At 41.9% G+C, this 22,805-nt stretch overlaps 1 protein-coding gene across 4 annotated transcripts in view; it reads right to left on the bottom strand.

Annotated features, from left to right (window-relative positions):
* Positions 1–4,929, bottom strand: part of OSMR (oncostatin M receptor) — a 59,750-nt gene extending 54,821 nt beyond the window's left edge. For 2 of the 4 annotated variants that reach the window (XM_019650761.1, XM_019650763.1), the window contains exon 1: positions 4,545–4,925. The gene's annotated coding sequence lies outside the window, so the exon portion shown is untranslated. Of the gene's footprint in view, positions 1–4,544 lie in introns of all 4 variants that reach the window. The other 2 variants (XM_019650766.1, XM_019650764.1) reach the window with 2 other exon arrangements.
* Positions 4,930–22,805: the final 17,876 nt, after the last annotated feature.

The raw sequence follows: 22,805 nt of genomic DNA, 5'->3' as shown, positions 1-22,805 counted from the left end.
CACTGGATGCTAACTCTCTGCCAGGTGCTTTGCTAAGTGATGTACATGCATTTATTCTTACAACGGCCCTATGAAAGAGATTCTATTATTATCTCCATACACAGATAAGGGAATTAAGGCTAAGAAAGGTTAAAAGTAACTTTGACATAGGTTGGCATAGCTCATCCACAACTTGAAACCAGGTGACTCATCCCCAAAGCACAGAATTTCCCACATCACGCTGTCCTCCCTCCATACTCAGGACATTAGGGCATAAAAAAATAATTACTAACAATTATAAAGCCAAGAAAATTTTAAGAAAAATTTCAACATGATTTTATTAACCTTGACAAGCTATTTATAAAGTTTATGCAAAAGACAAAATATACAAAAAAATCATTTCTAAATTTTTTTCAAAAATGTACAAATATATCTACTACCAGATATATTAAAAAAAACACATACTATACAGCTGTAGCATTTAACACAGTGTGGCAATGGCATAAAAAGAGACAAAACGATCACTGAAACGGACCCTTATATAAATAGGAATTTAATTTACTATAAAAACAGATTTTCAAGTGAACTAGAAAAAAGATAGATGATTACATAAAGGTTGTTGGGTTAACTGCAGAAAATTCTAGAAAAACAACTGTCACATCCTTACCTTTCACTTTATACAAAAATCTGGTATTTAAAAAAGCTAATTGTAAAAACCAAAATACTGTAAATACTCGAAAAAAATAAGTTACTTTAAAAAATAATTTGTAGGTGAAAAAGACCTTCCTAAATTAGGCAAAGCACAGAAATCATGAGATTGCAGAGCTGATTACACAAACATTTAAAACTGTGCAGCAAAAATAGTTAAAACTTTTGACTGGATAAGCAAGATGTGGCTTATACAGACAATGAGACATTATTCAGTCTTAAAAAGGAAGAAAATTCTGATACCTGCTACAACATAGATGAGCCTTGAGGACATTTTGCTAAGTGAAATAAACCAGTCACAAAAAGACAAATACTGTATGATTCCACTTACATGAGGTGCTTAGAGGTAGTCAGATTCATAGAGACAGAAACTAGAACCTTGGTTGCCAGGGGCTGGGGTGGGGGAATGGGGAGTTGCTGTTTAATGGACTCAGAGTTTCAGTTTTGCAAGATGAAAAGAGTTCTGGGGAAGGATGGTGGTGATGGTTGCACAATAATATGAATATACTTAATAACACCTGTATACTTAAAAATGGTACAGTTTATGTCATATATTGCACCATATGTTATGTATTTTTCCAAAAAAACTGGGGAAAAAGAGCTTACACTAGAAGAAATACTTGCATCATCTGTAACAGACAAAGGATTAAGATCCTGAATAGGTATAGAGCTTCTGCAATACATAGGAATAAGGAAAAACAACTCAATAGAAAAATGAGCAAAGGACATGAACAGGTATTTCATGGAAGACACACATGACCCATAAATATTTAGAGATATTAAATCATAGTAGTATTCAGTAAAATGAAAATTAAAATGCCTTCCTTACTGGGTTTCACTCATTTACCAGATTTGAAAGTTTAAATTAGGGAAAGGTAACAGCTGCTATTAGGAAGGTTAAGGAAAACAGGTTCTCATGCACTGAGTTTGAATTAGTACCTGGGCTGGGGGCAGTGGTGCAATTGGAAGGGTTGTAGCTATCAAGTTGAAAAATGGACAAACCCTGTGGCCCAACAATATCTCTCCTAGGGTTCTATTCCACAGAAATACTTAGGCTTAAGCCCAAAGATGAATGCACAATCTTCCCTGGAGTATTGTTGCTAATGTGGAATAATTTTAAATGACCTAAATGTCCATCAATAAGGGAAGGGTTGGATAAATGGTATTTCCACTTTAGAATAACATGTAGCCATTACCAAACGATATACTTATAGACATGGGAAGATCTCTAAGGCTTGGGAGTGAAAAAGTAAGCTGCATAATGTAGAGTAAGATCTCATTCATATCTATATATAAAAGTATATATACATAATATGCAAATGTATACAAGACAAAAACAATCTTGGAATGGTATTTGCCAAACTTAGCCTTCCTTCTTCTCATGGGAGTAGGAAGGATGATGGTACTTGTACAATTCATTCCATGTACTTCTCTATTGTTTGAATGAGAATGTATTCAGTTATTATTTGTATTATTTTTAAAACATCAAAAACAAAAACCAGACGACGTGGAGTAAACAAAGGCTGAAAAAACAGCAGAACTAAAATGAGGAGGGAAGGAAGGCTGTGAAACCAAGGATACAGCTGCTGGAAAAGAAACTCTCCCTTTATGTAGCTACAAGGCTTATTTAAAGGGAGGGGTATTTCTCACAAGATTCTATTTGTTTCATTTTTCCCCACTTCACACATTTCTTTTTAAAATCAAGGAGGGCTTCCTCCTCCAGGGAAAGGGCAGCCGGGGCTCACCCTTCCTGTAAGTGAGACAGATGACACTCACTAAAATTTCCTCCTACCCGAGCCAACAATGCCCCGGCCCGGTTCCCACATGGAAAACACACTCTTTGTCAAATCACATTTCCACCCATTCCTCTTTCAAAACCGTGTATAGTTTTCCTGCTTTGGTTCCTTTTTCAGGACAAAAGGGTTGTAAGAACACCAGAGACTCTGGAACACTTACATGAATTCAGGTAGGTGTTCTTGGTCTTTGGGGGTTAAAGAAAAGAGACCCGGTGTGCAAGTGTTCTTGCCTAACATTTGCTGGGACAACAGGAGGCAGAACTGGGACCAAGATGTAAGTCACAAGGAGGCCAGTAACAGCTGAGAATTAGCTCTATCCAGCAATGAAAAATCAGGTGATGCGCTCTCTGCCACTGCAGGCATTTTAAGCAGTAGTGAATGCTACCAGGGGAGACACCAAACTGAGCACTTCCTGAAGAGTCTGAATGGGTAGCTGAGGTTGGGGCTTTGAAACTCCAGGAACGATTTTGAAGCACAGCTAAGTTTGGGAATCCCTAGCCACTATGACTGGTTGGGGCTCTTCAGCCCCATGTCTCTAAGGGCATTTTAAAGCAGCTCAGGAGGAAGACAAAGCAGAACAATGAAACACTATCCCCAGGGCAGAACAACAATGGAGGTCCAAAGAGGGTCCTAAGTTTCAGGCACAACATAGGGGTTAAAAGCAAACTCCAAGGCCAAATCTTGACCCTATCACCTGCTAGCTGTGTGACCCTAGACAAGTTGCTTAACCTCTCTGGGACTCAGTTTCCTCACTAATGAAATGAGAGTTATAAAACTAGTACCTACCTTATTGGTGAAGCTTCAATGAGCAATATATGAAAAGCTTAGAAGAGTGCCTGATGCAAAGCAAGTATGAACCATTATTTTGCAGACAAGGAAACTGAGGCTAAGGCAATAAGTAACACGACCCAAGTCCCAAAGTCAGTTTTAAACTTGGGAATAAGACCCAAAGCTTCTTTCCAGCTCCAATAAATATGCCATATTCAATTCTTTTCTATCCTCTGCCTACATTGACCCCATTTACTCCTCTCGAGTTGGAGAATTAGCTTTTTCACAAAAGGTCTTCCAGCTTGGTTATCAAGTGGCCCTTCTCTGTGGCACTGTGCCTCCACATGGCAGGCAGACAGGATGGATGCATGGAGAGATGGAGGGATGCATTGGTGAGCGGATGAAGGACAGGCCAATAACCGTCAAGAAAGAACTCAGGGTGTCAGGAGCAAAGCCCTGGTCTCGGCAGTTTCAGCGCCACCACTGCCAGCTCCGACTTGTCCAAGTCTCGGACAAGTTACTGAACCCCTCCATGCCCAGGACTGTCTATAAAAGGGGGTGGGAGGCTTACACACGCAAGGCTCCAGCTGCCCAACCTGCCAACGCTGCCACCTCCATTCACAGCCAGGGTTGGCGTCTGATCCAGATACTATCTAACATCAGCAGGACATCCCGGCCCCACCTGTGGGTGAGTACCTCCCACAGGTGTAAACAGAGACCGGGTGGAGGGAGATCACGACTTCGAGACGAGCGACTGTCACGCGGGAGTTTAGGGGGTTGTGAGGAGAGGCCAGGCACAGCAGTGACCCCCATGGCGGTGTGTCGAGAGAAAGAAGCAAAGGTGGATCAAATGGGAAGTTTGGCGCCACAGACATTCCCGACCACTGGAGGACGCGGCGGTGGGATGAGGGACGAACAAACGTAAAAGGAGGGAAGGAGACGCCGCGGCGGACCCCGCGGGGTGCGCTCTGGAAAGCGTTACTCGCAGTGCTACGCGCCAGGTGGGCGGGCCCGGGGCGAGGACCCCCTCAAAGCACCGTGTCGGCGCAGATGCAACCCCGAGCCGCGGCGGACGCGGGGCACGGACGGCGCCGAGCAGGGCCTGCAGGCGGCTGGGCTCCGGGCCGCGTCCGGCGGGCAGGGGCGGCCAGGTTGTCCGATCCTTCCCCGCGCCGCGCCGGGTCCGCCAGTCGGAAGCACCGCGGAGGGCGGCGGGGCGCGGGGTCGTGCCGAGGCCGCGGCGGGGCGCGGGGAGCGCGGGGGGCGCGGGCAGCCGGGCGGCCGGGTACTCACCCCGCGGGCGCAGGGCTCCCCGAGCCCGCCCAGTCCTCAGCGGCGCGAGGTGGCGGTGCGGCCGTCGGTGGTGTCGCCGCCTGTGGGGAGGCGGCCCCGCGCCCGGGCTATGAATCAGCTGCGGGGTGAGCCCGAGGGGCGGGAGTTACGGGAAACCACAGGGAGGGCGAGGACTTTTGCAATTTCCCGTCTTGCTGCGCACTCTTGGCACTTCTGGGACCCACAGGAATTCGCCTCCTTTTGGTCCCGGGGGTGGGCGGGGGGAGGACCAGGCCCCCCAGGACATTCGACCCCCGGACTTGGCGGCCGGGCGGGGACCGGTGCGAAAGGAAGTGGGAGAGGCCTGGGAAGGAGACGTGGAAACCGAAAACGCCGCGGGCCCGGCCGTCCCGCTGCTGCTGGGGTCCCCGGCCCCGCGGCGGACGCAGGCGGACCAGGACCCGGATAGCCCAGGGCCACTTGTTATCCCCACCTACACAGAGCCCGTGGCCTTCATTTGGTGTTCAGAGCAATTTAAAAAAAAAAATGGTTGAACAGATTTCTGGGATCCTGGTTCTGGTCCCCATCTAGAAAGCCTTGTCTGTCCAAGTTTCGTCTGCAGCAACCGTCCCGAAGCCCTTGCTTCACAAGAGTTGTGGATGCTACAACGTGGCTTACTTTTTCTCTTAAAAAAAAAAATGCCACTCGATGTTTGAGATACATATTTCAAATTCAGAGCCTTTGTTGCACAAATTTGGCCTCTCTTTATAGTTATATGATCGACTATGGAGAGCCATATGGACTGAGGAGCTGGTGTGGAAGCCCCGATACTGCTGCATCCTCAGCAGCCTCGGACCCAGAGAGGACAGCAGTGGGACGCCGGCGTCTGGAGGACTCGCCGGGACGCCCGACAGCTCGGAGGCTTGTTCATGGCGCTGCTCCTGGTCAGCTAAGCCTGGTCTGGTTCTGGTTTGGGGACCCTGGAAAGGATCCCAAAATGGCAGGGACCTGGGGGTTGGGGCAAGAGTGATCAAGAAGGATCGCTCATGAATCAATCATACCTCAGAATGACTTCTTGAATTAACTGGATGGCTCAAATGTCAGAATTAGTCCAAATGTGACTTTCATGTGTTACTTATTTATTTACTTACTTATTTATATTTTATTTTCCTCTCCAATGTCATCCCAGGGAAAGAATTTTTTTTTAAAGACCTAAATACACTTAATGCCGAATAGTGCCACGAAGACTATTGGTGCATAGTAAATATTTGATGATAATGAAGAAAAGGTACTTATGTCTAAATAAAGTGTGGTCCTTGGCCACACCTCTCATTACTTCAAAGTTTTAAAGAGTCCATTAGTTTAGCCATCTGCATGGCTATGGAAACTGTCAAACGGGGCCCCAACAGGTTGGAAAAGCTTTCTGATTCTGTATTTTACTGAGTGAAAAAAAATGTGAATTTCTTCTTTATAGAAATAGTTCAGAGGGGGTATTTCTTAGGGTAGAGGAGATGCCAAATTAAAAAAACATTGTGTGTGAAGAATTTCTACAGAGTGAGTCTTAATTTACTTTGGGCTCATATTACAATTGAAGGAAACTAAGGTGCAAAAAAATTCAGTGCGGCTGGTTCAAAACCTCAGGGGATCCCCCAGTGAAATGAGAAGCTAGCCACCATACAAGGAGGCTCACCACTCTATATTGGTAGGTGGCAGTTTTAAAAAACAAGGGAACTTACATATGAGAGTTGTCTTGGGTGGCCACAAACAGTGCACCCTCCCACCAGACTCTTAAGAGTTTCTATAGAGGCCTTAATGGGATTCAGTCGAGTATACCATCTTGATGGTCTCAGTTACACATCACTCTCTCGAGACAGTGTCCTTTGAAGTGGCTCCTAGTATGGGAACAATGGAACATACATTCCAAGACCAGGGGAAGAGGTGAGGAACCTCTGGTCGCCTGGGTCCACTTGTCAGTTCAGCCAGGGATCATGTCCTCTCATTGACCTCCTCCAACCGGTGCCCACATAAAATTCATTTCTTAGGTGCACCATTCTAATTTCTTAACTTGATCCTTCTTTCTAGAGTCTACAAGCCATGGCACTTGTAAATTTCCGAACATACCCGTAGGATGCTGGGTTGAATAGTACCCTCCAAAAGTTGATGTCCATTCAGAATCTCAGAATATGACCCTATTTGGAAACATTGTTTTTGCAGACTTAAAATCAAGTTAAGATGAGGTCATACTGGATTACTCCAATGACTGCTGTCCTTACAAGAAGAGGGAAATTTGGACACAGACACCTAAGAAGAATACTGTGTGACGACTGAGGCAGAGATTGGAGTTATTCTGCCTCAAGCCAAGGAATGCCAAAGATTGGGGGCAACCAGCAGAAGCTGGGAGAAAGGTACCAAACACATTCTCCCTCTGAGCCCTGAAGAAGGAACTCACCTTGCCTACACTTTGATTTTAGATTTGTGGGCTCTAGAACTGTGAGTGAAGCAACTTCTGTCATTGTAAGCCACTAAAATTGTGGTGATTTGTTAGAGCAGCCCTAGCAAACTGATATGTAGGTATGTATGTGATACATCGTGTAAAGGGTAGTTTTTAAAATTAGCCTGAAAATAACTGAAATGAAAAAGATGAAAAATACCAACATCTTATCAAGCTAAGGGCTGAGATACCCTTCCTTGCTTATCACTGACAAGATTATGGTGAGACATTACATATTTATTCTGCTTCATTTGATACCCCTCCCTAATGTTCTCTCTTCCTTTTGATTTCAGTAACACAACTCGCTCCACTTTCCCCCACTTCCCTGACTTTCTTCCCTGTCACCTTCTTGGGCTTCTTGTTCTCCATGTGTCCCCCAGACATTGGTGTGACCCAGGGCTCCATCCTTGACATTCTTTGAATCCACAGTCTCCCAAATGAACACATCCATGATCCTGATTTCAATGATCACTTGTGCACTGATACCTTCCTTTCTGTTGCAATTATAGCATCTAAACTCCAGACCAACTTATTTGTACATCAAAATCAATATGTCCAAGTTCAAACTTAACTTTTCTCCATTTGATTTTCTTATATAAGTGAATGGGCCAACCTTCAGTTTAGATACCAAATAAAAAAACTTGGGAATGATTCTTGACCCATCCTCCTTCATCCTCCATCTTAACAGAAAGTCTCATGTATGTATTATGGGGGACACATGAGTGGAAAGCACCCTGATGCTATCCAACTTCTCAGAGGAAAAACAGTTCTATAACTTTCATTATAGGTATAAATATAGCTATATGAAATCAGCTATGTAAATTGTGAAATCTGGTTATGATTCTATTCAACTACTATAAATTAGTTATATATTTGGCAGTATTTGGTAACCAAACTGATGGAGTTTGAAGGAATTGGGAGTTTTCTGAAGAAAGTGGCTTCATGAAGTAAGTAATAGATGATGATTTACAATTACCTTCATGGATAAGACTTCTCTATTTTTTGGCATATTAGCACGTTTGATATTTTAAAGATTCACTTTTAGGTCTTAAAGCGTGCTGCTGTGGTTATGATTGTTGGTGGTACTGCCATTATTTCTAAGAAAACTTCATGAAATTAAAACATTATTTTGTAAATGTATTCCTATATTCTGAAAAACTAAATAGGCCACCTGAAAAATTTTAATCTAAAATACATCATAAAATTTGATTTGTTCAGAGACATCTATCACTTCCAAATTATCCAACAAAGAAAAATAAAAAAGGGAGTCAGCAATTACTGAATATTAGAGGACCATGTGAAACTTTTACATTTTATGATTTCAGGAGATTCCTTATATGAATTGCTTTTCCCCCAATATCGATTAAGGGAATTTAAGTAAGGGATAATGTCATCCTTAATAGTTCTAAAGGAGCTTCTTGCTTGAACTACAATAGATATTACTGGAAGATTGGTTGATTCTACACACTCTTCCATCTCCTGGATATTGTAATTTTATTCACAATTTGTTCCAGAAATCAGACAATAGGAAAAACTTTTTTGGATCTTTTACTTTTTTCCTCCCCATGGGCTTTAGGGAGAATGCTGAATATGTGTTTCTTTTATTCTCTTGGCCTATAGTTATGGGAATTAATAAATATGAATGCAGTGGTTAATGCTAAAGAACAGAACATTAATACAGTAAGCGTGGGAAGTACTTTGGGGAAGAATTAGATGGGAACTTTGGGGACTTTTGAAAACTATTTGCTAAACTTGACCTAAATTGTTTATAGTTGTATTTATATTTAAACAGTTCTTACAGAAAGCATGTGGTTGGGGCTCTTAAAAGTTCATTTTGACAATTTCTGCATTTTAATACAATAGGGAGTGTTTAGCACACTTGAATGGTATACCATTCAAGGCAATTATTGGCATACTATTTTAATATATGTTTTCTGTTTTATTCTCTCTCATTTGTTGTTGTTCTTCTATTTCTCCTTTTCTTCCTTCTTTTACATTATATAAATATTTTTTTGAAATTTCATTTTAATTTTCTTTTTGGTGTTTTGATATTTCTCTTTGCAGGATTTGTTGTTGTCTGCTCTATGGATTACAATATGTATCCTTAATTTTTGCTGTTTATTTGTCCTTCATTTTCCTCTGAACTTTCTTCAAATGCCAAAAACAAAATTTACTTGAGTTACGGTAAACTATGTTTTTATCTTTCTCATTCCATTTGTGCTTAAATTAATTTTATCTAGATTGAAATGAAAGCTTCCTAAAGGCACTCTCTTTTATCTTCAATCTTAGCTTCCTAAATGTAGCCTCTTTCATCCAGTTCTAACACAACAGCAATTATTTTGTCCATTATCAACTACTACCAGATGATGCTTAGTCATTTTGGAATAATGCTCAGGTAATTGCCACACTTCCAAGGCTTTTTGTGGGGGACAGGCCAGGGAGAAAATGTTCATTCAAATTCAACACAGAATAACCAAGCTAAACTAGAATAAGATGAAACATCCAAGAAGGAGAGAAATGTTATTGAATCAATGTTATTAGAATTTAAAAAAAAAGATTTTTATTAAAAATATAGCTAACATAAAATATTATATGAGTTTGAGGGGTACAGCATAGTTGTTCAACATTTATATACCTAAAGAAGACCACCATGATAAGTCCAGCAACCAATTGACACCATACCACACTATCATAATATTATTGACTATATTCCCCATGCTGTACATTACATCCCCATGACTTATTTATTTTATACCTGGAAATTTGGACCTCTTATTGTCCTTCACGTTTGCCCCTTGCTTTTTAATTTTCCAGTTACAGTTGACATTCACTATTATTGTGTATTAATTTCAGGGGTACAGCATAGTGGTTAGACATTTATATAATTTAAGAAGTAATCTCCCTGACTAGTCTTGTGTGTGCCCTTTGTTTGACCCTGGCCCCCAACCCCCTCCCATCTATCACCCCAACAAATCTAGTACCCATCTGACACCATACATAGTTATTACAGTGTTATTGACTATATTCCTTATTCTATGCCCTACATCCCTATGACTACTTTGTAACAACCAATTTGTACTTCTTAATCCTTTCCCCTTTTTTCACCCACACTCCCAACCCCCGATCTGGTAACCATCAAAAGGTTCTCTGTATCTGTGTTTGTTTCTGGTTTGTTTGCTTATTTTGTTCTTTAATTCCACATGTAAGCGAAATCACATTGCATCTGTCTTTCTCTGTCTGATGTACTCCACTCAACACAGTACCCTCCAGCTCCATCCATGCCACTGCAGATGGCAAGAACCCATTCCCTTCCATGGCTGAGCAATATTCCATTGTGTATATTTACCAGCTCCTCTTTATCCATTCATACATGGATGGACACCCAGGCTGCCTTCACATCTTGGCCATTGTAAACAATGCTTCAATGAACATATGTTCGCATACATTCCCTTGAAATAGTGTTTTGGGTTTCTTTGGATAAATACCCAGAAGTGGGATTACTGGGTCCTTCTTTGTCCCTTGCTACAGCCTTTGTTTTAAAGTCTATTTTGTCTGATATAAGTAGGGCTACCGAGATTTTCTGTTCTTTTTTTTTTTTCATTTCCATTTTCACGAAATACCTTTTTCCATGTCTTTACATTTGTGCATGTGTCTTTCAATCTGAAGTGATTTTCTTGTAGACAGCATATGTAAGGGTTTTGTTTTCTTATCCATTCAGCCCTCCTATGTCTTTGGCATGGAGCACTTAATCCATTCATATTGAAAGTAATTGTTGATAGATATGTAGCTATTGCCATTCTATTATTCATATTTTTTATCTTTTTTCCCCCATCTTAAAAAGTCCCTCTAAGATTCCTTGTAATATTGGTTTGGTGGTGATGAACTCCTTTACCTTTTTCTTGTCTGGGAAGCACTTTATCTGTCCTTTGATTTTAAATTGCTGGGTAGAGTACCCTTGTTTGTGGGTCCTTGCTTTTCATGATGTTGACTATTTTGTGCCAATCCCTTCTGGCCTGCAAAGTCTCCGTTGAGAAATCAGCTGACAATCTTATGGGAGCTCCCTTATAAGTTGCCTTTCTCTTGCTGCTTTTAGGGTTCTCTCTGTCTTCAGTTATAACGTGTCTTGATTTGGGCCTGTTTGGGTTCATCTTGTTTGGGAACTCTGCGGTTCCTGGGCTTGTATGTCTATTTCTTCCACCCGGTTAGGAAAGTTTTCAGTCATTATTTTTTCAACTATGTTCTCAATCTCTTGCTTTCCCTCTTCTCTTTCTGGTACCCGTATGATGAGAATGTTGTTATGCTTTATGTTGTCCCAGGGGTCTCTTAAACTCTCCTCACTTTTTTCTTTTTGCTGTCCTGATTGGGTGTTTTCTGCTACCTTGTCTTCCAAATCGCTGATTTGATCCTCTGCTTCATCTAGTCTGCTGGTGGTTCCTTCTAGTGCATTCTTCATTTCAGTTATTGTACTCTTCACTTCTGACTGGTTCTTTTATATTTCTGTGCCCTTTTTTTATGCTTGCTATCTCTCTGTTGAAGTTCTCACTAAATTCCTTGAGCATCCTTATAACCATTGTTTTGAACTCTGTCTCTACTTGGTTGCTTGCCTTCATTTTGTTTAGTTTTTTTTTTTCTGGAGTTTTGTCTTGTTCTTTCATTTGGGATGTATTTCATCGTTTCCTCATTTTGGCTGCCTCTCTGTGTTTGTTTCTATGTATTAGACAGATCTGATATGTATCATAGTCTTGGCTGGTTGGCCTTATGTAGTAGGTGCTCTGTGGGGCCCTGGCACAATCTCCCTGATCACCTGCTCTGGGTGCTATTGGAGTGTCCCTTGTGGGGGTTGTGTGTGTCCTCCTGTTATAGTTGAGCCTTGATTGTTTTTGACATATCAGTGGCTGGGATTGACCCTTAGGCTGACTCTCTGTGGAATTTGGCCATGTCCACAGCTTAAGGGCTGCTGTCTAGGAGGGTTACCTCACTGAGTGGGATTTGCCCTGGCAGGCTCTGGTGCCTGTTGGGACTGCCCTTTATGTGTGCCACTTGTAGGGCTAATTGAGCGGGGCTCTGCTGTGGTCTGAAGCCAACCTCCAAGTATGTTGGTTCTGGGGCCTCTTTGGAGGGGCTCTGGTGCAGGCCCAGGTCATCCACTGCCTCTGACCATCTGGGGACTACTTGGTAGGAGATATAAAGTGATCTGTGTTTTTTTGCTGCCTGTGTTAAACCTGGAGGCACAAGGAAGAGGCCACACTGTGAACCGAGAAAGGCTGCCACTAGTACCAGGCCTGGGGTAGCTCTGCAAAAAGCCAGGACACTCCAAGGCCTGTTGCCACCTGCCTGCTCTCTTAAAGTTCAGCCGCTGATAAAACCTCATGTGGTAGGCAAGTTTGGTGAAGCAGGGTCTCAGGGAGTTACTACAGTGGAAAGTGTTATGGTCATCAGATTAATGTAGACTCTGGTTTGGTGCCAGTGCTGAGCCTGGAGCCTGGAGCTATTCAGTAAAAGCTATTCAGAACACCTGGAGCCTGTAGACTCCAATAGTTTTCCAAGAAAGTGCAATGCGGGCAGGACTGGCTGCTCATGGAGAAAGCTTGGGAAGTTGAGTGGGGTGGGGTCTCAGTGAGTCAGCAGAGTGGAGCAGTGGAGCTCAGCAGACTAATCAGATTCAGATTTGTCCGTAAGCGTAGGGGAGGGCTCAACACATTAAAGATGGCCACCGCCTGCCGGCTGCAGGAGGAGGATCCCTCACAGGGAAAATGGGACTGCCCTCCAGCCCTGTTATTGAAGCCACATACCTCAGGCTGTTCCCTGTATGCCTCTGACATCTCCAGAGTCACTGTCCCTCCGCTGGAGCCCAAGGTGAGTGCCTACGAGCGAGTGAGTCTGTGCACAGGCCCTTTAAGATGACGTGTGGGATTCTATTATGTTCGATTCTATTCTATCAATTCTATTCGATTCTATTCTTTCTATTCTATCGATTCTATTCGATTCGATTCTATTAGAGTCTATTCAATTCGATTCTATTCCATTCGATTCCATTCAATCGATTCTATTAGATTCTATTTGATTCTGTTCTATCGATTCTATTCTATCAATTCTATTCTATTCTATTCTAGTCTATCGATTCTATTCTATCTATTCTATTCTATTCTATCAATTCTATTCTATTCTATTCTATCGATTCTATTCTATTGATTCTATTCAATTCGATTCTATTCGATTCGATTCTATTCTACTTGATTCCATTCTATCGATTCTATTCTATTCTATTCGATTCTATTCTATTCGATTCTATGCTATCGATTCTATTCGATTCTATTCTATCGATTCTATTTTATTCTACTCGATTGTATTCTATTTGATTCTATTCTATTGATTCTATTCTATTTGATTCTATCGATTCTATTCTATTCAATTCTAAGTCCTAACCGAAACTAAGACCTACCCTGAAACTAAGACCTACCCGAAACTATTCTATTCTATAGAATCGAATAGAATTGATAGAATAGAATCAAATAGAATTGATAGAATAGAATAGAATAGAATCAATAGAATAGAATCGAATCGAATAGATAGAATAGAATAGAATAGAATCTCTAGAATAGAATAAAATAGAATAGAATCGAATAGAATCGATAGACTAGAGTCGAATAGAATAGAATAGAATAGAATAGAATAGAATAGAATAGAATAGATTTGATAGAATTCTATATCGATAGAGGACGTGCAGCTTTCTGTCCCACCTGGATGGTTGGAATCTTCACTTTTTTCACAGCCAGATATTGTGGGGCTCCTGTTCCCAGCACCAGTACTCTGGGCTGAAGAGCCTGGAGTGGGGCTAGGGTCCTTTGTTTCTCCGGGGGGAACCTCCAGGGCTGAGGTATCCCTCCCAATTTTCATCCGCCACATGGAGGTATGGGACCAGCACGTTTTGCGTCTCTGCCCTTCATACCAGTCTCGTCTTGGCTCATCTTTATATCCATAGTTATAATACTTCCGTTCAGCCAGGCTTCAGATGGTTCTGCAGGTTGATTGTTCTATAATTTAGCTGTAATTTTAATGTGTTCACAGAAGGAAGCAGGAACAGTTTTTATCTACTTCGCCATCTTGGGTCTCTTCCCAATGTTATTAGATCTTGTGGCAAAAATAATGTAAGAACTTATCTTTCTAGAATTGATTGGAACATGCCTCAAGTTGTGTAAATGTTTTTAAAAAGGATGACATAAATAATTTCTTTTGAAAAACCCCCCTGTTCTTAGAAAAAAAAATAATACTCACTTGACTGAAAATTTAGGCTTACAAACATTCAGAGGTATAACATTATAATACACACACACAAATCCTTATTAAAAACATTGTGGATGCAATATATAGATGATGTATTATAGAAATGTGCACTTGAAATCTATATAATTTTACTAACCAATATCACCCCAATACATTTAAAAATAAATTTAAAAACATTGTGGAGGAAAGGGGGAGATGGTAGGGAAAAAAAGAACGTCGTTTGTAATAGCAACAAACTAATAACAACCTAGAGATCTTCTAATAGAAGACTGAAAGCTCTTTATGATTCATCTTTTCAAAAGAAGGAAGATTGTCTGTATGTGCTGCTATGGAAGTATGTCCAAGATATATCATTAAGTAAAAAATGTCAGAATCAGAAATGTGTATTTGGTACATCTGTGCATCCATTTAGTTTGCTAATGTTTTAGACATGTTTTGGGAAGGATTATAAGAAATTGGTAACTGTGGTTGTTCTTCGGGAGAAGGTCTAAGAATGAAAGGTGATGTGGAAGGGATGCTTGTACTTTTCGTTTTAGATCTGTGCAGGTTAAGTTTTTATAATGGGTTTTTATTTTTTATAAGTAATATTGTTAAAAATCAAAGAATGCCTTACTAGGTTGAGAAGGAACCTCATTTGTTACTTATTTTGTTTGTTATACTCAATTTACGATAAATTATAATTTCTCTAAGGATACAGAAGATACAAAATTAATTGTCTCCGGGGATGAGAACTAGGTGACTGAGGGACAGAGGGAAGAGTTTCAACTTTACGATTTCTAATCTTTTGCATTTTTATCCATGTAAATATATTATTTGGTAAATAAATAAATAAATACCCCCCACCCCCAATAATTAACAACAACAAAATGAGTCACTGATCTGAAGTGTTGTATGCATAGGCCAAGCTTGTAAACTGGTAGGCTCCTCTGGCCTGGACAGACAGACCTCAGTTTCCAAGTGGTCTGAGTTTAGATTCAGGCTGTGCAGCAGCAGACTGAGAATTCCGGCTCCTGGCACCTAGCAACAGTTTTAGGAGTTGGCTCCTTAGAGTTGGGGGTACATGAGCCCCTAACCCACAGGGGGCTGGGTCGGGGCATGGACTCTCCCATTGGGAAGCGGGGGCCCTGGGCCAGGCAGTCCATTGCCAGACAAGCTCAGCCTCATCGGTCATCCTTCAGACGATTCCGCTTGTCTCTTTACACACTTTCTCATTTTTAAAAAAGTGCTCTCTGCAGAAAACTATAGAATTATACCAAAATATAAAGAAGAAATAACTCTCTCTTTATTTATTTATTTTTAAGATTTTTATTGGTGAATTGGGGGATGGCAACAGCACTGGGGAATTGGGGGAAGGGGAACAGACAAGTTGCTGTCCTTTTGTTCTTCAGTCTAGTTGTGGAGGACGTTGCTTCACTGGCCCAAGTTGGCACCATCATTGCGCTCATCCCGGATGAGGCAGATCAGTCGCCGGCTTCTGGATGGCCGCTCACGCTGGCTGCTGGCTACACACGGTAGCCCATGGCAACCCACTGCCACAGGGGCTGCAGCCTACGCTGTCGCAGGCGACTCACGGCAGCCCAGCTCCAGGTTGAGCTGTTGTTCAGCATCTTAGCTGTAGAGAGCAGTGTCACTGGCCCTCATATGTGGCATCCGAACCGGGGCCCTCTGGCGTCCCAAGCCAGCTCTTAACCAACGCGCCACTCGGCCGGCCCTATCTGTTTATTTTAAACAGGGGAAAAAACAACCTCACACTTCTTATTTATTTTAGCAACAACCGAAATGTTGCTATTTACTTACCATAATGGAAAGTTGGAAACAACTTGCAGGTCTTACATGTGCTTATTTTCCTCATAGCATCACGAGGCTATGCTCAGGAGCACACACAGGTGTGTTTTCCACTCAGGTTGAAGTCTGATGCCAAGTGGATGCTCTTTCCTCTTCCGGGTGGTGACTCAAAGATGGAGGCTGCTTCTGTATTATAGCCATGCCATCTGGAACACGTGGCTTCAGAACACAGAGTTGCTGCAGAAGCAGAAGAGAGGGTGGAGGGATGACATGGGTTGGTTTTAAGGCCAGGGCCAGTTACTTTCACTCATATTCCACTGGCTGGAACTCAAGTCATATGGTCCTAACCAAACTGCAAGGGAGGCTGGGAAAGGGAAGCATCCTATGTGCCCAGTAAGAGGAAATAAGTCGCATGAAGGCATGAAGACATGTGTGGGCACAGAAGGAAATGTGCTGATAAATCATTGTATATATTTATAATGGAATATCATTCAGCCATTGAAAAATCAGGTTTCAAAGAGTATATAATGACAGGAAAACACCCAAGATAAGTGAAAGAGCAAGATACAGAATCGTATGTTTCTAAGTTTGGAAAAACATAATACTCATACATGTATATGTGTGCTTATAAATATAGACTAGAAGGAAATAGAAAGTATGTATTTGTGGTTGACGCTAAATGGTAGGGTTATAAGTCATTTTTTATGCTTTTGAAGAAATTGCTAATTTTCTTCAATGATCACATATGTCTTTGAAAAGACATTTGTATAATCTGAAAAACAAGTTTTTTAAAGTGAAAATTAAATCCTCAGATCCTCTGAAACCAGAGCTAACACTTAAATTTCCTTTATATGTTGCTACAGACTATGAATATGAAGTTATGCTAATAAGCTTTTTTTTTTTAATCAGCTTTAGTGCTTATTTTTCCTAGTAGCACAGATGCTAGCCAAATCCCCTATTTTACACATTGTGGTCAGAATCATGTATTAGAGTTATCCCTTCGGGAAGGCGAATCCAAGTCTGAAACCTATGTTGTCAGTTGTAACACTTGTTAAATAGTATACATTTTGCTGAATAGTATACGTCAGCAAACCACATCTGTCTCTTCAGGTGGTTTTACTCTAAAGCAGACAGGACTACCATATTGGCAGGCTCAGGCCCAAAACTATGAGAAGAGAGCAGTCGCACATATGAGTAGCGAACGCTGCCTTCCTAAGAAGACAGCCACAGTGTGTCTGGAAGAGAATGAGGGCTGAGCCAAGGTCGTTGGATATTCTGGTAGGAAAGGGCTAGATGGAAACCATATTTACTTTAAATAGGGAGCCTTTACGGGTTAAAAATTAAATACATCATTTATTAATATCCATATAGGGCAAAGGCTATTGACAGGATAGGAACAAACAAAATACAGGTGCTCATTAAAAACATTTGCTCGATATGTATTTTCAATCCGCGGTGTTAGTGAAACTTACAAGATTGGTCATGTCCGATGTTAATGAGGGTGTGGCTCCGCAGTTAATTCTCAGATGTTGTTGGTAGGAGTTTAAATTAGTCAGCCTTTATATTACCCACATTTTAAAGTGTGTGTTTACTTTGAAGGAGAAATTGAGCTTCTAAGAAGTCCCTTTGCCTCTGGGTAACTCACTTAGCAGAAATAAAGGGGGTGGGTGAGCAAGGCCTCGGCTGTCTTGCTGTCCACCTTCATATTCTAACCTATAAGACAGAGTTATCCTCAGTCCCTCAGGAGGCCTGGTAAAGGTCCAAAGCTGCTCACTAACCTGTCAGCTCACAGCAAGACAGCTGCCTAGAGAGACCCTACAGAGCCCTCTAGTGGCCGATTTTTAGCGAGCTCCTTAAGGAATTTTCAAGTCTTCCTGCCATGGTGCCAAAAGGCAAGTCGACCATCACAGGGCATTGATTCGTGGCTACACCATCGCCACCACCCCACCTCCAGATTCTGATAGTGGCCAGAAACTGTCCTCAGGCTCAGGCTTGCCTAAAATGAAAGCTGAGTGTTCCCTGGGTGGTGCAACCCCAAAGCCCTTCCCACCAGTGTGCCCATGCAGAGAGCCAAGAAACACGGCAAAATCCCCAAAGATGTTGTCTTGTGTGGACCCCCTCCCCCCATAAAGCACAGGGGCACCCTGGTAAAGCGATTCCGTGGAGCAACTTAGGTTTTCAATTATTGCTTTCTTGAAAATATGCAAATTAACTTTTGAAATGACCTTGAGTTAGACAAGATTGAGCAAGTAAGGAAAAGGTTACCCTGGTAGGAAAGAATGGGGAGACGGAGGTGAGAAAGAGCAACATTGATATTTACAGAGTGCTTTTTGTGTGTCAGGTGGCACAGCTGCCACGTGTGCTGGTGTAATGTGCGGGGCCCCCCACAGCTCTTAGGTACCTCTGTGCACATTAACCAAATGGAGGTACAGGGCTTGGCAGAGAGCAGAGCCTTGGTGTGAAGCCAAAAGTGCCCTATTCTCAGGCATAGGTACCTGCCTGCTGAGAAACACAACTTGGCAGGAGAAGGCGACTCGAGTTTAATTCCCTCTCACCCCCACCTTGTTGGCAGGGCACCTTGGTGGAGTACACTGACCATAGTCTTTTTTGTTTGTTTGTTTGTTTTTTAACTTTATTGGGGAACCATGTGTTTTTCCAGGACCCATAAGCTCCCAGTCAAGTTGTTTTCAATCTAGTGGTGGAGGGCACAGCTCACTGGCCCATGTGGGAATTGAACTGGCAACCTTGGTGTGATGAGCCTGTGCTCTAACCACCTGAGCTAACTGGCCACCCACTGATTGCAGTCTTGAGTTTTTGTAATGTCAAAGGCACCCAGCCAAGGGTAAGAGTGAGGGCTGAAATCTAACCTTGCTCTGCGGGCCAAGCCCTGAGTCAGGCTTCCATGTGGAGGAGTCGCCCTTGTGTAATAGGTACAAAGGTGCCTTATATGTGATTGACCCAGGGCCTATCCTGTGTAATCCTCTAATGACCCGGTAAGGTAAGCAGAGGTGGATTTACAGTGAAGCTAATGACATTGACTTTTCCAAGATCCAGGGAGTGGCCCAAGCATGGGTTCGCATGGTCATATTTTGTCCTAAAATTGGCAAAAGTAAACTATTGGGTTTGTCGGAAAAGTCATGACGTATGTTTCTATGTTTTTTGTTGCAAAAATGCGTCATGACTTTTCTGACAACCCAATAATTTAAGTATGATCACTTAAAACTACTGTCATAACAATTTTTGGAGGAAAGTATAATTATTACCCCATTTTATAACTGAGACACAGAAAGGTTAAGTAGCATTGCTATTCAGTGGTAGAGAGTGGATTTGTTTCAAGCTAATTGACACCAATGCCAAAAGATCACGGAGAATATGTGTATTGTTTCCAATGGGACAATGCTTCCAGGAGAATTCTACCAGGCACCTTTCATTCTTGGCCCAGATTCTCCAAAATTTGTGTGAAGCCAAAATGACAAACATCTTTAGATATTCTAGTCAGAGGAGCCTGATAAGTGGCAGAGAACAAATTGCGGAGGCCAGATCAAAAAGACACACTGGATATTGTGAAGCCAGTCTAAGACATATCTTGTGGCCATTGTGTTATTTAAGGTACAGTCTAAAACCAAACACAGTGTTTTACTTAAAACCTAAATTTATATGACTTTAACAGTCTAGAGGTGAGTAGTCTGGGTATATAGGGCAGCTCTGGCATGCTAAATACATGACTTCTAACAGTGCTCCAGCCATCACCTTTCTTCACCCAGAAGGAAGGGCAGTGAGACATAATCACATGGTCAAATCTAGCTGCCTGAGAAGCTGAGAAATTAGTCTCTAGTTAGGCTCAGGTAGAACTTGGAAGTTCTTTTATTAAAAGAAAGAAGGGAAGATGGATATTGGGAGATTATTACCAACATCTACCAGCGCCATAAGCCAAGAATGGTTAGACTTGGAAAACTGTGAGTCCCGGCATCTGGGAGTACTATATGAGAATGAATAGGAATCGTAAGTAAAGAAGGTAAGCAAGAGAGGCAGACCTTGCCAGGAGGTAATGAGATACAGGCTGCTTGGGATAAGGAGAAAACGGGGCACTGACATAGCAATGGCAGCAGTTTCCAAGAAGTTTCCTACGTCCATGGGCTATGCTAATCGAACAAGAAAATACAAAGGGAATCTGAGAATCATTTCTGTTGACTCACATGAAGACTTGGGACACCCAAGAAGAAGACCCCTTGGTTCAGGGAACAAGGAAAAGACAGTGAAAGAAAAAATGACAAAGAAGAGAGAGACACACTATTTCTAGTCAATCCATGGCCAACTGAGTTCACCAATCCCTTAGTGAGGAGTTAGTCACTATTACACAAGAACGCATGGATGGAAACCATATCCTTCCCCTCCCCTTCTGAACCAAGGTTCTGGGAAGTGGTCTGTTTTGGGACTCATCATCTGTACTTTCTCATCTTTTCACTGTTCCAATGAAGCAGCCCCTGTTCTGGTCTCCAGGGACATCGGTATTGCCCAATTCAATAGATTCTTTGTATTTTCACATGGTGTTTCTCTGTATCATTTAATTTAAGTGATTAACCAATCACTGCTTCATACTTTCATCATAACTTCTATGACACCAGGCTCTCCCAGTTCTCTCTGGCTCTGTCTTCTCATTTCCTCCCCAAACTCCTCCTGCTCATGATGGAAGAGTAGAATAGCTCAATTAAGTCCCTGTGCAATGTCCTCCTAGGTTCCAAAGGCTGGAAAGCTAGAAAGCATATTCCATGTGCCACACTGCTAGCATTCTCGATGTGTTTTAGATTCTGCCAATCAGATGGACTCACATGGAGGCCTGGGAAGAGATGGGGGTGGTAGCACAAGGAATTTTGGAGAAGAGTCTGATCAATACATTTATTGGAAAGTTCATAACTTTAAAGTAGGTTAAGAGTTACTGCTTTACACAGTCACCTTAGAAAATACACCTGCTCTCATATTTTTATTTCCTTGTGTATGTAGATGTGTTAGTCAGCCACAGATGCAACCATGCTGCATAACAAAACACCACAAAGTTCAGTGACTTGCAGTAACAGTTTTTACATTTTTTTTTATCACAGCTCTGCTTCAGGTTTCTGGTCACCAGGTTTCGTTTGTTTGGTTTTTTTTTTTTTAGCTGAGCCATCCTGCCACCTGTTGGCAGCTCAGCGGCAAGTCAGCTCGGGCCGGGCATCGAACCGCTGTTGCTCAGAGCTCACACTTGGTCACCAGTTTTAAATGGGTTCAGATTTGTACTGTGTGTCTTCACGTTCTCCTTGATTGGCAGTTACCCAGGGCGTGTTCTTCTCATGGCAGATCACAGAAGCCTGGAAGAGAAGCCAGATCACACAAGCACGTTCACAGCTTCTGTTCTCATCACATCTACACACACTTTGGTGGCCAAAGCAAGACACCTGGCCAAGCCCAGAATCAGAGGGGTAAGGAAGTATACTTGTCCTCTAGGAAAGGGGGATTAATATTTTCGAAAGATTAATCAAATTGATTCTAACTTCCAATCTCAATATTTTTCTTGGTCTCCAGATTCTGCTTATGTTGCTTCCCAGGCTGCCTGTAGAGATAGCCATGGCCTACCTATTGTTTAATAACTGCCAGGTCACAAAATAGAATGGAAAGGTTAAAGAGACTGAGCTGACATTCTAGAGAGCCTGGGTACCCGTGCGCCAATGACTAGAGATTCCTTTCGGTGTAGACAGAAATTTAACATTTAAAGCCTTAGGTGATCTAGCCTGTATCTAATTTTTCAGCTTCTTCTCTCACAGATCCCTCTCTTGAACTTTCTACAACAGATGAAAATAAAACCCCATTTAGAAAAAGGAAAGAAAAGTGAATACTGATGTATCACTGGAAAGACAAATTCAATCTCCTTTGCCACTTAAAAAGTTATAAAGTCAACAATCAGCCTGACGTAACTCTTATTATATTATTAAGTTTTCAAATTAATCAGCCACATTAAATGTTTTGTAGCAATATTTTAATTAGTTTTTCATCTGGAAATGCATCTGAGTTTGAGCATTTTTTTTTCCTGAATAGGAGATAAATAAAGAGGTTCAGAAACCTCCCACCAACCTTTAACCAAGGTTTCTGCTAATGTATATAATTTCTTCAGATGAAAACATAAAACCTTTAGAATAAGCTCTTTTTGGAAAATCTATTTTAAAATAGATGTATTCTTTTTTGCACAATTGGCTGCTCCCAAATTGGTCTTACCTCTTAAGCTGAGTCAGGAAAACACCTGACTCAGGTAAGAGCAGCCCCCTGAGCGCCAACAAGGAGCCATGTCCCAGGACTTCCTATGAGCTGAGGTGAAGATGCAGGTTGAAGGCCCTTTAGTCTGTGCCCAAATTTGTTTTTTGACCTTTTCAAAGCATCTAATGTGCTACCCATCAAAGGGATGAATTTAATTCAACCCTCTAGACACTACAACCATCAAAATCACCCTAACTTCCCAGCTTCTTACCCAAGAGATCTAATCTTATTTTTTTTAATTTTATATTATGGGGGCCGGCCGAGTGGCTCAGTTGGTTAAGAGCTCGCTCAAGAGTGCAAGCTCTGAGCAACAGGGTTGCCGGTTCGATTCCTGGCCCGAGCTGAACTGCTGCTGAGCTGCCAACAGGTGGCAGGATGGCTCAGCTAAACAAAAACAAAAACAGAAAAAAAATTTGTATTATGGAAACTTTTCAAAT

This window comes from Hipposideros armiger, unplaced genomic scaffold, assembly GCF_001890085.2.
Source record: "Hipposideros armiger isolate ML-2016 unplaced genomic scaffold, ASM189008v1 scaffold_146, whole genome shotgun sequence".
NCBI classification, from domain to species: Eukaryota; Metazoa; Chordata; class Mammalia; order Chiroptera; family Hipposideridae; genus Hipposideros; species Hipposideros armiger.
Note: the sequence above shows the minus strand (reverse complement) of the source record. Positions and strands in the feature narration are given on the sequence as shown.